Source organism: Temnothorax longispinosus, unplaced genomic scaffold, assembly GCF_030848805.1.
Source record: "Temnothorax longispinosus isolate EJ_2023e unplaced genomic scaffold, Tlon_JGU_v1 HiC_scaffold_15, whole genome shotgun sequence".
In the NCBI taxonomy this organism is placed as follows: domain Eukaryota; kingdom Metazoa; phylum Arthropoda; class Insecta; order Hymenoptera; family Formicidae; genus Temnothorax; species Temnothorax longispinosus.
Window position 1 is genome coordinate 416,837 of NW_027269959.1, and position 15,034 is coordinate 431,870.

The 15,034-nt window shown below is 33.1% G+C and overlaps 1 long non-coding RNA gene and 1 pseudogene across 1 annotated transcript in view; both read right to left on the reverse strand.

Moving 5' to 3' along the window:
• LOC139823628 (uncharacterized) overlaps positions 1 to 15,034 on the reverse strand; it is a 310,568-nt gene that overhangs the window by 202,500 nt on the left and 93,034 nt on the right. The gene's annotated exons all lie outside the window — the stretch shown is intronic.
• On the reverse strand, positions 4,860 to 8,093 carry LOC139823653 (uncharacterized; annotated as a pseudogene).

The following is a 15,034-nucleotide window of genomic DNA, read 5'->3' on the forward strand; positions in this document are numbered from 1 at the left end:
AAAACCTATATATTGATATTTCATCGGTTAAACATATCTATTGTACATCGTTCTCTATAAGTTACGACTTCGAAGTTATTTAGTGACGCAAAGAATCCTGTTTAAAAAAACTACGCATTTTAACAATTAATTTTTCTACAACTATAATTAAAAATATGATAATCAGTAAAAAAGTTACTATAATTACAGTAAAAACAAATAAAACATTCTTGTACGTTTTAATCATCTTTAAACTATACACCAAAAACGGCAAATTTATTGATTAATTTTGACTAAATACATTAACAGCAATATAGAATTACTGACTCAGTCACCAATATTATAGTACAAATTACTATACTATCAGTGTAACAATATAGTATATGTATGCAAGTATAATAAAAGTTAATAATACCATAAGATATGTAATTTACTATTAATATATGATATCTAGACATAATAATAATTATAAAATTGACATAGATTTATACACATTGGAAGTATGCATTTCGAACAAATATACGACATATGGATATCGGTAATAATCCAATTTAATAAGAATCTTACCTATATAATGTGTACAGAGGTTGTCATGAATACATAAGAAACGATAGACTCTATCGTGAAACTTTGAATCAAATACTAAAATCTGCAAAAATATTCTAAACTTTATATTTTTCGGATAGAAAACGAAAGCACCTTAAAAAATGCGTTCTTTTTCATATAATCCGATTAATTAAGAGATGCGGGAGTCCTATTCGGAAATACGAGATGTGTATGGTAAATCTCACATAAGAAACGATAGACTCTATTGTAAAACTTTGATTCAAATACATAAGTATCAGGATTCGACTAAAGTCTGCAAAAATATTCTAAACTTCATATTTTTCGGATAGAAAACGAAAGCACCTCAAAGCGGTTTTTTTATATGAACCGATTAATTAAGAGATGCGGGAGTCCTATTCGGAAATACGAGATGTGTATGGTAAATCTCACATAAGAAACGATAGACTCTATTGTAAAACTTTGATTCAAATACATAAGTATCAGAATTCGACTAAAATCTGCAAAAATATTCTAAACTTCATATTTTTCGGATAGAAAACGAAAGCACCTCAATGCGGTTTTTTCATATGATCCGATTAATTAAGAGATGCGGGAGTCCTATTCGGAATACGAGATGTACATGATGAATCTTACATTAGAAACGATAAACTCTATTGCAAAACATTGATTCAAATACATAAGTATCAGGATTCGACTAAAGTCTGCAAAAATATTCTAAACTTCATATTTTTCGGATAGAAAACGAAAGCACCTCAATGCGGTTTTTTCATATGATCCGATTAATTAAGAGATGCGGGAGTCCTATTCGGAATACGAGATGTACATGATGAATCTCACATTAGAAACGATAGATTTTAATATTTGACATAACTATGATAGAATTTTATAAACAATCTTTAGGTAATTCCGTTTAAAATTAATCTTTGTATTTTTCACATGAAAAATGATAGCTCATCTATACATAATACTGCAAACTATCCGATTATTATACAAATGTGTGATTCATATCTGGACACATAAAATGAGAATTATGTAAGTCACAAAAGAAATGATAAACTCTGTCGTGAATTTCTGATTTAATGTCATAAGTATTAATGTTAAACAGAACTACGATAGAACATTATAAATAATCTTTTGTTAATGTCTTATAAAACAAAATGTCGTTTCTTTCAGATAGATAAGGATAGCTCCCGATAGCACTATGAAACATTTAAAATCATAAATGTTGGAAGTTATTATATAAAACTATTGATTCTCTGTCGTTTTATTCACATTAGGAAAATTTATTATAAGATTACATTTGTTATTATAAATATTCTTTCGTTATGAAAACGCCCTTCTCATAGGCCATATAGATTGTCATACAATTTTTCGATAATCTTTATTTTTTATTCGTTGTCTATCTGACTTTTTAAGCAGGGTGCCCTTCGTCTTCGTTGGCACTGTCGAAAGCATCGCTAATGCCAAAGTTCTGTTGGAATATCATTTGGCACATCTAAAGGTATAACTGTAGGTATGTCAATGCTCTCTAACCCGATTCTCTAAAATATCTCCATAAAAATATATATGAAACTGATATCGTGCAGAAAGAAGTCGTAAAATAAAATTAAATTTAATTGTATGATTATCGTGTGATTTATATTGTAGGAAGTAGAGTAACGTACTTCGACAAGAAAAATTGGAAATTGATTAACAACTACGAAGTATGCATGGATCGACTGTAGGACTGATTTCTTCCCGCAAGATGAGGAATTGTTGCAGGAATAAAAGATAAATGTACGCACGAAAAAGTCAAATCCAAATATTTCATGAATTATCTCGGTATCTCATAATACGTCTTATATTTTATATTTTAATATTTGCATTAGTAAAATAGCTTAAGTAATTTTAACAGTTACGTGGCATATCGGGATTGTCTATTTTTCACCAATATATAAAATAATTTTAGGTTATCTTTCGATTTTTGAATAAAGAAAAAAATAAAGATAAACTTTTATTGTTTTATTGAAAAAATAGAAAAAAACATAGGTAAAGCAATTTTTTTTATAATTGATAAATAAATTATAAAAAAATTTCTTTAAAATTAAATAGAAAAAATATATTACGACAATATTACGAAAATTCTCCCTTTTGTGCTCATTTTTTATTTTTTTTGTGATTTTGGCACTTTTTGACAGGGTGTGTAGCTGAAGGGTTGCTACCCTCAAATTTATATGAATTTTTATGGAAAATATGATTTTTTAAAGTAAGTTGTACGTATCAATGGGAGGTGGCACATTTTAAAATTGAGCTATAGAACTCGACCTTAGAGGGTATCTTTTTTTTCCGCCATTTAGGATGGATTGGACAACTGGGAGCGAAAGAATTTGTTCAAGTCCAAAATAAGCGCCAGTCTAATATATATATATATATATATATATATATATATATATATATATATATATATATATACAACCTATACATAAATTATAAATATAAAATATATAATACATCATTTTTTGTTAAAATTATATAAGTTAAAATAGAATAAAAAAGAACGTATTAGATAAATATATATAGTAAAAATAAAATACACAGATATAAATAATGATACATTTTTTATTTAACTTTCATAAAAGTTGGCAGTTTTTTTAACTTGCCGGTTAATTTTCTTTTTTTCTTGATTTTTTTTATTTGTGTGTTGTCGCATACGCATAATTATATAAAATTCTATAATATGTGATAATATTTTATCACCGTGAGTTTTACATGGAAATGATAAAGCAGGCGTATAAACATCTTCAATAATTAAATCAAATACATCGGATCGATTACAATATTTTATAAATAAGTTTTCTAAATGCTTGATTAGATAATATAGTTTTAAATTAGGATGTATTATACGCCCCTCTTGTCCCTCTGTTTTCATATCAGTTAATACAGCTGTTGGAAAAGGACAATATGCAGAATTAATAAATGCGTTCTTGCATATGTCACATTTTATTGATTTCAATATGTGATTTGATAAATATCCTGTTACATAGTAGATGACACAGTCAATAATCTCTGGTTTACTAAAATCATGACCCATAAACTGATGATCAAAATTTTCATCATATTCGTTATTTTTAATAGCATTGTCTAATTTTAGTTTGAGTTTTTCTATAGATGATTCTTTTTGACAAGAATTATAATAAAGACTTTTTATTTCTGAAATAGAAATTGTTGGTTCATACTTATTTGTATCTGAAACTGTGCAATTTCCATATTTTGGTGGTTTAATAATACTGAAAGTACTCAATATTTTATAAATTTGCAGAAAAGTAGGTGTCCCTGGATGATTATCCGATCCTGCTACATGTCTCACTGTTCCAAAAAATCTCTATAATTAGATAGGACAAAAGACAAAAGAGTTAAAAAGATATTATATTCATCAAATTATGTCATTATTTAATCATAATTTGATTAATATAACATCATTTCTTTTTTTGTTCTACCTGAATATATAGATCTAGAAAAAATGTAGACCATGTAGACATTCATGTAAAATATCTTATATATAAAACTTTTATACATATTTACACTAAATATTTATATAAATATTTATACAAAATATTTATACAAATACTTTATATAATTATATTTATTTGAAATATTTATATAAATATTTTTCTATATATCGTGATGCACGCAACATAGAGTATACATATAAATCAGTTATACTGAATTAATTGACTTTTTAGCAATGATGGATCACAATTATCAAATCTTAATGAAAAAACAAAAAGTAATATATATAGTATAAATATAAAACGCAAAATATGTATATTATATGAATTATGATATTTATCAACTTGGCAATATAAAGCTTTAAAGTTTACTTGTTAAGAACATTTTGTCTTGTTAGGGCAATTTTTAATTGTAATGCAATTTTTTTTATTTGTGTATTGTCGCATACGCATAATTATATAAAATTCTGTAATATGTGATAATATTTTATCACCGTAAGTTTTACATGGAAATGATAGAGCAGGCGTATAAATATCTTCAATAATTAAATCAAATACATCGGATTAATTACAATATTTTATAAATAAGTTTTCTAAATGCTTGATTAGATAATATAGTTTTAAATTAGGATGTATTATACGCCCCTCTTGTCCCTCTGTTTTCATATCAGTTAATAGATTGCATTACAATTAAAAATTTAAATTTTTATACTACAGGTACACGCAAAAAAATCTTATATTAAATATAATATTATCAATAATACTATTATACAATATTTACTGCATACAATGTTAACCGTTAACCAACCTCCAGTGAATCTTGATTCAAGCGTCCTGTTGGAACATAATCAAAACCAGCATTTAAGGTCAAATACTGTATTAAATCAATCGTTGACTTCAAAGTAACGCGGAGTCCTTCTGCAGTCTGTCTTGTTAAAAAATTATCTTTTGAAATTGCACTATTTTGGAGGTATTCTTCCCAACTATCCAATTTTTTAAGAGATTCTTCTATAGTCTAACAAAAATATATTTAGTATTATCAAATGTTTCGTAATGTTAACATAAATCAATATAAAGTTAATCATATTAACATAAACATCAAATAAAAAATTAATAAATTGTTCAAAATTATATTAACCTTGTAATAATTATCTCCAATCTTCACACCTTGCTTCTGATTTAAAGCGTCAAAGAGATCGTTAATCCAATCGCAAAAATTAGCTGTATTATCACAATCGCGTAATTCAGGTAAAAAATTTTTGTAAAATCGGAGTCCATGGGCCATTGATTTACTAAAAACCTATACAAATAATGAAATTTTGTTAATATTTTGCACAAAATTGTATTATTCTGTCACTAAAATTGTATTAATATATTTATTAAAATATATGTGTGTGTGTATATACACACGTATATGCGTATATATGTATAGAAAGAGAGAGAGAGAGAAAGGAAAGAGAGAGAAAGAAGGAGAGAGAGAACTTACTTGAACAGCTAATGATACTCTCATTTTAGCAGTGTTATTCAGTTCTAAATAATTCGTTGTTATTCTCGGACATACTCGCATTTCAAGCTGGTAATGTTTTGTCCTTATTATGTAAAATTTGAAAGTAATCCCATTTTATTAAATTTTCTTCCGGGCTAAGCTAATTACAAAAATAAAATACACAAGTAATAATCATTTTAAGTTTAAAAATTATAATTTAAATGATATAAAAAATATAAAATTATATGTAATTTAACTATTTTACCAGTAATGGTGTGCTATATAATCGATTTCTTAATGTCTTCAGTAAATGTATCCAATCGGAAAAAACGAATACATAACGTCCATTAATTGTTGGATGTTCAAAATAATTTTTTAATTTATCTTTTGCACCGCTTACGCCTACTGTTGTCCAAAATTTTCTATTAGTGGCTGCACCGTCAGTAATGACACCATGGACTTTAGCACCAATATTTTCTAATAATGAAATAGCCTGTAATAAATTAATATAATAAAAATATTGCAATTCCATATTTTGCTAAATTAAACGCATACCTTAATTATAAGCTGTGCAAGCATTTCTCCTGATACAGGACCCCTAGAGGCAAATACTGCAATCGGTTGAGAATAAGAATCCGCTATTGGATGAAACATTATCACCAAACCATAATTTGCTTCTTCATCAAGATTTGATGATTGTGGTCCATCATTACCAAAGTCAACTAATCCAGTATAATTGAGTTTTTTAGAGTTGACTAAAATATTTTCTCGAAGATGTATTTCATCAAGTAGTATTATGCCGTGTTTTTGTTTATCTTCTTTTTTGTCTAATACTTTTTTGAACATGTCAAAAAATTTTTTATCAAAACCACAAGGAGTATCTATTAGAGAAAGATACCTGAAAAAATTTTTTTTTATTAAATATAGTATATATTATTATTATATTATCTAATATAAAAGTATTATTTATATTTTGTACTCGTGTAAATAAATGCTCATTAAATATATATATATATTTCTCATAGAATTACTATATAATCTAATATAAAATAATATTTATTTTTGCCAGCTAAAAATTTAATATTACAAAATAATATTTTAACATGTTTATATATATGTACCTTTGTATAGTTCTTATACATGGAAGAGGTAATATTTGGTTATCTCGCAAAAAATTATATGCAGTGGATGATTTCATGCGCATCAACATACATAATAGGATCCACTCTTCACTATATCGCCGAGATTTTAAATTTGTACATTTTGTGGCTTGAATTATTTCACGCATTACATTAAGTTGATTGTCAGGAATTTTTTTATCTCTTAATCGATCTTCTATAGTTTTCATGGATATTTCTTCAGCTTTTATTTTACAATTCATAAGATCTTTTAATTTGTTTGCGACATATTTGCTTCTTTTTCTTGCTTTTTCTGCCTTATAATACTTGTTCCGCAACAATAATATTTTCTTTTCATTTTGTGTATTTGTTGACACTCTAATTTTTTTCATTGATTTTATAATTTTTGTTCGGCGGACTTTTCGTTGTACTGACTTTTTTACATTAGAACAAAATTTACATTTTTTTTCTAAATGTGATAATATTAATGGACATTTGTTATGTCTCCAAATGCCAGAGATATCTTTGTAAGTCAAATGATATCCTATTTCTTCAATTTCATTAGTAATATTATTTGCGCCTAAGCACACATTAAAATTATTTATAGAATATAATGTTTCTCTTAATTGTTCTATACTTTTAATAGTGTTGTGTATTTGTATATCAAATGGAAAAGCTGCAACAGATTGTTTTAAAATATTTACTTCTAATTCCATGTTTTCTTTCAGTACAACTTCTTTTTGTGAATAAACACTGTATTTATTTTCAGAGTTTTGAAGTGCATTGAACATTGGTACATAAAAAATCAAAAGTTTTATATTATTATTGAAATACTTTAAATATGTCCATTGTGGCGGCATATAAAATTGTTTAGTATTAATAATATTAATTATATCGTCAAGTGATAATTCCAAATTCTTTCTTTCTTTTTTTAATATTTCATTGTTTAAAACAATCTCTTCAGTTGCAACTTCTTCTTTTTGAACGTTCTGCACATTAATTTTTATTTCTTCTGTCCCTTCTGTCCAAGGAAACTGGGCTGGTATTGTATTTTTTTTTAAACGTGGAATTTTGAATGGTGCAGACTAAAAAATATAATAATATTAAAATTAAATTTTTAAGTGAATCCTAATTCTACTAATACATTACATGGTTAATAATTATTGATATTAACTTTAAGAGAAAAAATATCAACTTTATATTAATTAATTAACATACTTACTACACCAAGAATATGTCCATTTTTATTATAAATAGTGCGGTGCCATAAAATGTCACTTTTTAAAAAATGTTTTTCGCAAACTGGTTGCTTTGCTTTTACAATAAAATATTTTCTTCTTAAGGCTGCTTGCCATAATTTTATGGTTTCTTTATCATTTGGCACATAAAAAAATGCACTTTTTCTTTATTAGAATCGTACCCAGAGGTACATCCTGGAGCAATACACCGTGGCATATTATAGAAAATCACAGAAAATCACACTACGCACTTGACACACTTTTTTACGCGTTTTACTCGACCAACTCGACGAACTCGACTAACCTCTTTGACATGTAAATATATATATCAACCGGCATGAATGTTTAGTAGCGCCGCGTAGCGGAATAGCGGACATTATCTAGCCACGCGAGAACAAAGGATTTTGAGAGCGTGTCAGGGGGCTGGACCAGATACGAAAATGGGGGTGCCACTTCGACGGGAGAGACCCCGTGGCGTTCCTCGAGCGGCTCGAAGAACTCAAAAACGCGTATCAATATTCCGGCGCGCAATTATTACTGGGGCTGCCGGAGATGTGCAAAGGCGACGCCCTTCTATGGTGCTGAAACAACCGAGCCAGCTGGCGGGGGTGGGACGATTTCTGCACCGATTTCCGCGAATACTACCTGCCGCGGCGGTACCGCGCCAAACTAGTTCGCGAAATACAAACCCGCCACCAAAAACCGGACGAGCCATACCGAAAGTTCGCGACGGACATGCTGACCATGATGCGACGGGCCACCGGATTCACGGAAGAAGAACAAATCGACGCGCTCTATGATAACATGCACCCGCGTTATCAACTGTACATTCGACGCGACGCCGTGACCCGCACGCGAGACATCCTGCGCCTAGCGGAGGAATTTGAGCATATCAAAGAACAGACGCGCGTCCGACAAATTGCCGCCCCACCGTCCGCGGTCGCCGCCGCAGCATACGACCGCCGCGAGTGCTGCTGGCGGTGCAAGCAAAGAGGGCACACTCGATTCGACTGCCGCCGATCACCGCGCCGTTTCTGTTCCCAGTGCGGCAGGGATGGCGTCTTCACAAAAGACTGTCACCCGCCGCCGGGAAATGCCGCTCGGGCCGGGGACGAAGCGGCCGCCCACCGGTCCTCCGAATAGCATATACGCCCCGTCCGCACCTGACCGTGGTAGTATCGAAGCAACCGTACAAGGCCCTCCTAGATACCGGCTCCGAAGCGTCGTTCGTCAACGCGCAAACCGCCGACAAAATAGCCCGCGATTTCCCGATCCAGCCGGTTAACGGACAAGTGCACCTCGCCGACGGGTCAAGCACGTCCATCCCGGGGCTAGTCACCTTCCCCATCACCGTGCAAGGAAGGATGTTCTGGCACCGGTTCCAGATCATGAAGACGTTACATTGCGACGTCCTGATAGGCGTAGACCTATGGGCGAAGATGGACTTTGCCATACCGCCGCCGGGCCCACCCAACGCCGATACGCAAACCGCCGCCATCGAGCACGCGTCCGAGGGGGGCGCACTGACGGAGGGGGAACGCCTCCGCTGCTTCCTGGCCGCCGAACTCGCGAAGTTCGAGGCCGTGCGAGGCCCCATCGACCGCGTGCAGCACGTGATACGCGTCAAAACCGACCGACCGATCAAGCAACGTTACCGGCCACGATACCCCGCCATGCAGGCGATCATCGACGCGGAAGTCGAAAAAATGCTCCGCGACGGCATTATCGAACCGTCACATAGCGCGTGGAGCTCGCCGGTCGTTATCGTACGAAAAAAGGACGGCAAACCCCGTTTCTGCATCGACTTTCGCTTGGTCAACGAGGCCACCGAAAAAGACGCGTTCCCACTGCCTCACATCACCGCGACGCTGGACAAATTGCGGGGGGCTCGCTACCTGTCCACGCTCGATTTAAAGAACGGCTATTGGCAAGTGCCACTCGCGCCAGAAAGTCGACCCGTGACCGCCTTCACCGTCCCCGGCAAGGGGCTGATGCAATTTAAGGTAATGCCGTTTGGGCTGCATTCGGCACCGGCTACGTTCCAACGTCTGCTCGATACTATTTTGGGCCCGGACCTAGAACCGTACGTGTTCGTTTACCTAGACGACATCGTTATCATTACCGAAACATTCGACGAACACCTCCGTATTATGCGCGAAGTTTTTCGCCGGCTCCGGGAGGCCAACCTCCGCATTAACCCCGAGAAATGCCGGTTTTGCGCCGATCAAATTAAATACCTCGGCCACATCGTCGACCGTGACGGTATCCGAACCGACCCGGACAAGGTCAGCGCCGTCGCAAACTGGCCCGCGCCATAGTATAAACATTACTAGTAGCGACAGTAGCGGCGGTACCTTTGATCTTCGTGTATACAAATTTCATGACCTTGAGACTAGCCGCCACATTCTCAGCCTAAAATGGTGGCATTATCCCGCGCTGTTTAAATCGATACATACTACTGAAAATCTGTGTATATTGGTGAACACATAGTTAATTGTATTTTTCTCTTCTAATAAGTATAAATATTTATATACAAATATAAATATGACAAAAATGTTAAATTATTATTTGAGTGACTCCGTGTGAGGATGGTCGACTTATAATCGGCGAGTCTCGGATTCGATTCGGGCCTTCCATGGCCATGTTGTACACAGCCAGTACTGAAAATCTAGTAGTCATAGTTCACCATTACATATATTATAAATATTCAGTACTGGCAGTGTATATTAGAACACGGCTTGTATACGTCGATTTTATGAGAGGTTGATTTGGAAAATGTGTTGAAGGTTTGGAGTAAAGAAGTATAGGGCTTATTAGTAACTCGTTTTGGGAAATCATATAAATTATTTAGAAATATTAAATTATTTTTAAACTTTATATTTATTTATCAAATTACTGTTAAATGTGTGACAAAATAGTTATTTTTCGATTTTTTTCTTTGGATTGTTTTAAATTACGGTTTATACTTTTTAATGTATGATAAATACAGATTCGAATAACTAGTTTTATTAAATATTTTAAAGGAAATTCTGCACATACTTCGAATGGTACTGCTATTTGTATCATATCATCGAAAAGCTTATGTCCTATATTTTGTAGGGCATACTGTTTAAAATGTAATATAAAATGTTTATGCAATGTTAATATATAATTGCTAAACTCTTCGCTTGGTACTAGTAGACTGCCATGAACTGTACTCTTATCATATGCTTTTTCTTCGATAAATACTGTTGCATTAGACGCTAATGGATTTTGTAAAGAAATTGTTTCGCAAATAGAACAAATATGATAGGCTCGTAACTTTTTTATAATATAACCACACAAATATTGTAATGAATTTTCAGTTAGATAGTCACGATTACGATAATCTGATTCTAATATTTTTATTGATTGAAATGCTGATTCTGTCTGCAAAATTGTTTGATTGCTTTCATACCTATCGATATGAGTAGAATTCATCAAAGCTAAAAATTTTGAGAAATCGTCAGCACAGTTTGCATTTTCGGATACTATTAAAAACTTCAATGAAAATGTTTTTTTAAAGGCATTTATAAATTGTTGTGGTGTAGGATTATATGAATTGCCGCCTCGTTTTCTTATAGCTCCAAAATAATTTTCCAAACAATCTTGATTAATTCGCCTAGTTAGTACATATTCAAATCCGACGTTTTTTAGGAATTCCCATAATTGAAGCAATGCATTTATAGTTAGTTGTAAATTTGACACAAACTTTACTTGTTTAGTTTTATCTTTTCCATCAAATGCAGTAACTTTTATATTTTTTATACTATCTAACATTTTATATAAAAAAATCTATTTGATATTGTTCTCCTTTAAATGGTTTGTTAAATTCTTTTGCATTAAATAATTTCGATGAATTGAAGATGTCAAAAAGTTTGTCAAAATCAGAAATAAAATTAGCTGTTCCCATGGCTTCTCCAAGCGCTCCAAACGAAATATAAGTTTTCAAAGCAGCAACAAGAGTAGCACTTAGTACTTGCATAGCATATTTAACTCGCATTTTCTGCCAATTATTAGGGTATATATGTTCTTTAGTTAGCTTAGGAGCTAATCTTAAATTTCTTATCTTGTCCTGTTCATAAAAATGTTTTATATGTTGCCATGAAACATATTGATCATCATATATAAAATTGTGTGTTATCATATTATTTCTCACAGCTTTCATCAAATGAGGCATATCAAAGAAATAGAAAATTTTCATACTATTTACTATAAAATAAGGCTTTTCTATTGTTATATTAAGTAATTTAGTTAACTGACAAAAATTTAATCCTTGATCAGTAACAATAGCAACAACTTGTATGTCAATTGCATGTAATTTTTTAATGGCACACTCAATTAAAGTTTTGATATCTACCGCAGGGCAAGTAGAATGCGTTAAGAAAAATCCCAAAGGTTGTTTCCAATTCATTTTAAGACCTCTTGCCATAATAACTAAAGCATTTTGTGCTACATCAAACGACTTGTTGCTACCTGTGTCATGAAAACCTATAATTTTATCCCTTTTTATACTGTAAAATAGATTGGATTTTATCGACATTTTGTCAAGACATAAAATGCACATTTTATCGTTTTTCTCTATTGTAGCTGTCCTAATCTTAATTGCATTAAAGATTGTGTCACTTATTCCAGGTTCTTCTGGCCAGTTTTCGACAAACCTTTGTAAACATCTGATAGATGGTAAATTAAAAGTTTTTTGCAAAAATCTATATGCACTTGGCGAAATAAAAAATAATGATAATGCATATCTCTTAAATTCTTTTGTATATCTATACCCTTTTTTATGACATTTCTGTAATTTAATTTGCTCTGTAATAAAAAATTGTATATTTTTAGGTAAAAATTTATTGCAAAGTTTTAGGAAATCTGTTTCCGTAACATCCTCTAACTTATTCTTACGCTTTAATTTTGCTTCTAGTATTGATTTTATTCTTTGTAATTTTTTCAATTTTGTTCGCAATTTTTCTTTACGTGGACTATTTGCAGATAATATATGTGATGTTTGAGTTAACGCTGATGGAGATTTTTCTAATGGTGGACTAAGCTGATTGTCTGGAATACGAATTACTAATGGTGATGGTTTATTTCTCTTTGCACAAAAATTCCTCGATTCTTCTGTCAAAACCTCTTCCGAAATGGTTGTTTCTTGTGTCGAAACCTCTTCCCAAATAGTTGATTCTTCTATCAAAACCTCTTCCGAATTGATTGTTTCTTGTGTCGAAACCTCTTTCGAAATGGTTGTTTCTTCTGTCGAACAGCTATAATTAGTATCCATCATAATAGATGGAATTTCTGGTTGATTTTCTGGCATATTAGTATTTAATGTGTTTGCCTGAATTGTCTCTGTACGGGTTTCTGTGCGAAAATCATTTGTCCTATAAACAGTATTACAAAAATAATACTTAATATTTTTTAGATATTTTTAAAGATGTAACGATCTACTAAACACAATACATGTAATGTACAGTAACGTGTTATATGCAATATAACACGTGTGTTATATTGCATTTATATTATTGAGTAGGAAATTACAACTAGTCTGTACACGTTACATGTTGCATTGTGTTTACTGGGAATTTTAAAAATGTTTTTGACTTAAAATGATTCAAAATTAACATACTTTTTACATAAAATTATTTAATTCTTTTTATAATTAAAACATTTGCTTACCGTGTATTTTCGAAAACTGTTGGTATAGCATGTACATGTAATCTATTTTGTAAATCATTTAGAAACATATTTGTTTGAAAGTGTGCTGCACATACTTTATAGTTTTTATACAAAACAATGCTATCTTTGTTAATTAGATCTTGCCTATTCATCGCATTTATTTATTGTCTGCATCTATAAACAAATTTGAGTATACAATTGTGATTGTATTATTATATTAATTTAATGTATGTTAATTTATAAACAACGTAAGCAATATAATATCTAAAATACATCTCCCAGACAACACGTATGTTTAAAAGACGTTTAAAAGACATTTTTTAGACATGCATATTGTCTGGGCTAATTCGTATTTTTAAATATAAAACAATATTTAAGTAAATTACCTTTCCGATTCTTTTGGAAATCTAAAAAAACTGTAAGAACAATTCCAAGAATTGTTAGAACAATTTGTGACAGCACAATACGCCCTCGCATTCATTTCACTGATTATTAATGACTATAACACTGATTATTGATAATGACTAATTGACATCAATCTATTTTTGTAAATGTCCGTAATGTATTTAAGTCCGTGAGTCCACTAAGCTTAGCTAAACTGTTATCTGAATAGGTTATATGTCACTGCACGTTTCGGCTAAGAACATGGCGGTTCGAGCATGCGCAATGAAAATCAGATCCTACAATAAATCGAAGTGACGCTACTAGTAATGTTTATATTATGCCCGCGCCACAAAACATCCGCCAGATCCGACAGTTCCTGGGGGTCGCGTCGTGGTACCGCCGCTTCATTAAGGATTTCGCGACTCTCGCCGCACCGCTCACCGCCTTAACCCGAAAGCACGCCCGGTGGAATTGGGGGGAAGCCGAACAAAACGCATTCACCGCCCTAAAAACCGTTCTGACCACCGCGCCCGTTCTCGCGTGTCCGGATTTCTTGCGACAATTTCACCTTCAAACCGACGCCAGCACCACCGGCCTGGGGGCCGTGCTGACGCAATACTTTCCCGAGGGCGAGCGCGTTATCGCTTACGCCAGCCGCACGCTAAATAACGCCGAGCGGAATTATAGCGCGACCGAACTGGAGTGCCTGGCCGTGGTATGGGGAATCCGACGGATGCGCGGCTACCTTGAAGGGTACAGATTCACGGTAATCACCGATCACCAGTCGCTAAAATGGCTACAAAAGCTAGAGTCTCCGTCCGGCCGGTTGGGACGATGGGCGTTTGAGTTACAACAGTATGACTTCGAGATCAAATACCGAAAAGGGGCGCTCAACAAAGTAGCCGACGCGTTATCCCGACAACCCGAAATCCTCGTCGTCACACAAGCTCAGTGCCCATGGCATACGCGCATGTGGCACGCGGCCGAAAATACGCCCCACGAGGTGCCCGATTTCAGGATCGACCAAGGCCGGCTGTGGAAGCACGTGCTCCACAGCCTGGATTTCAAAGACACCCCAGCAGC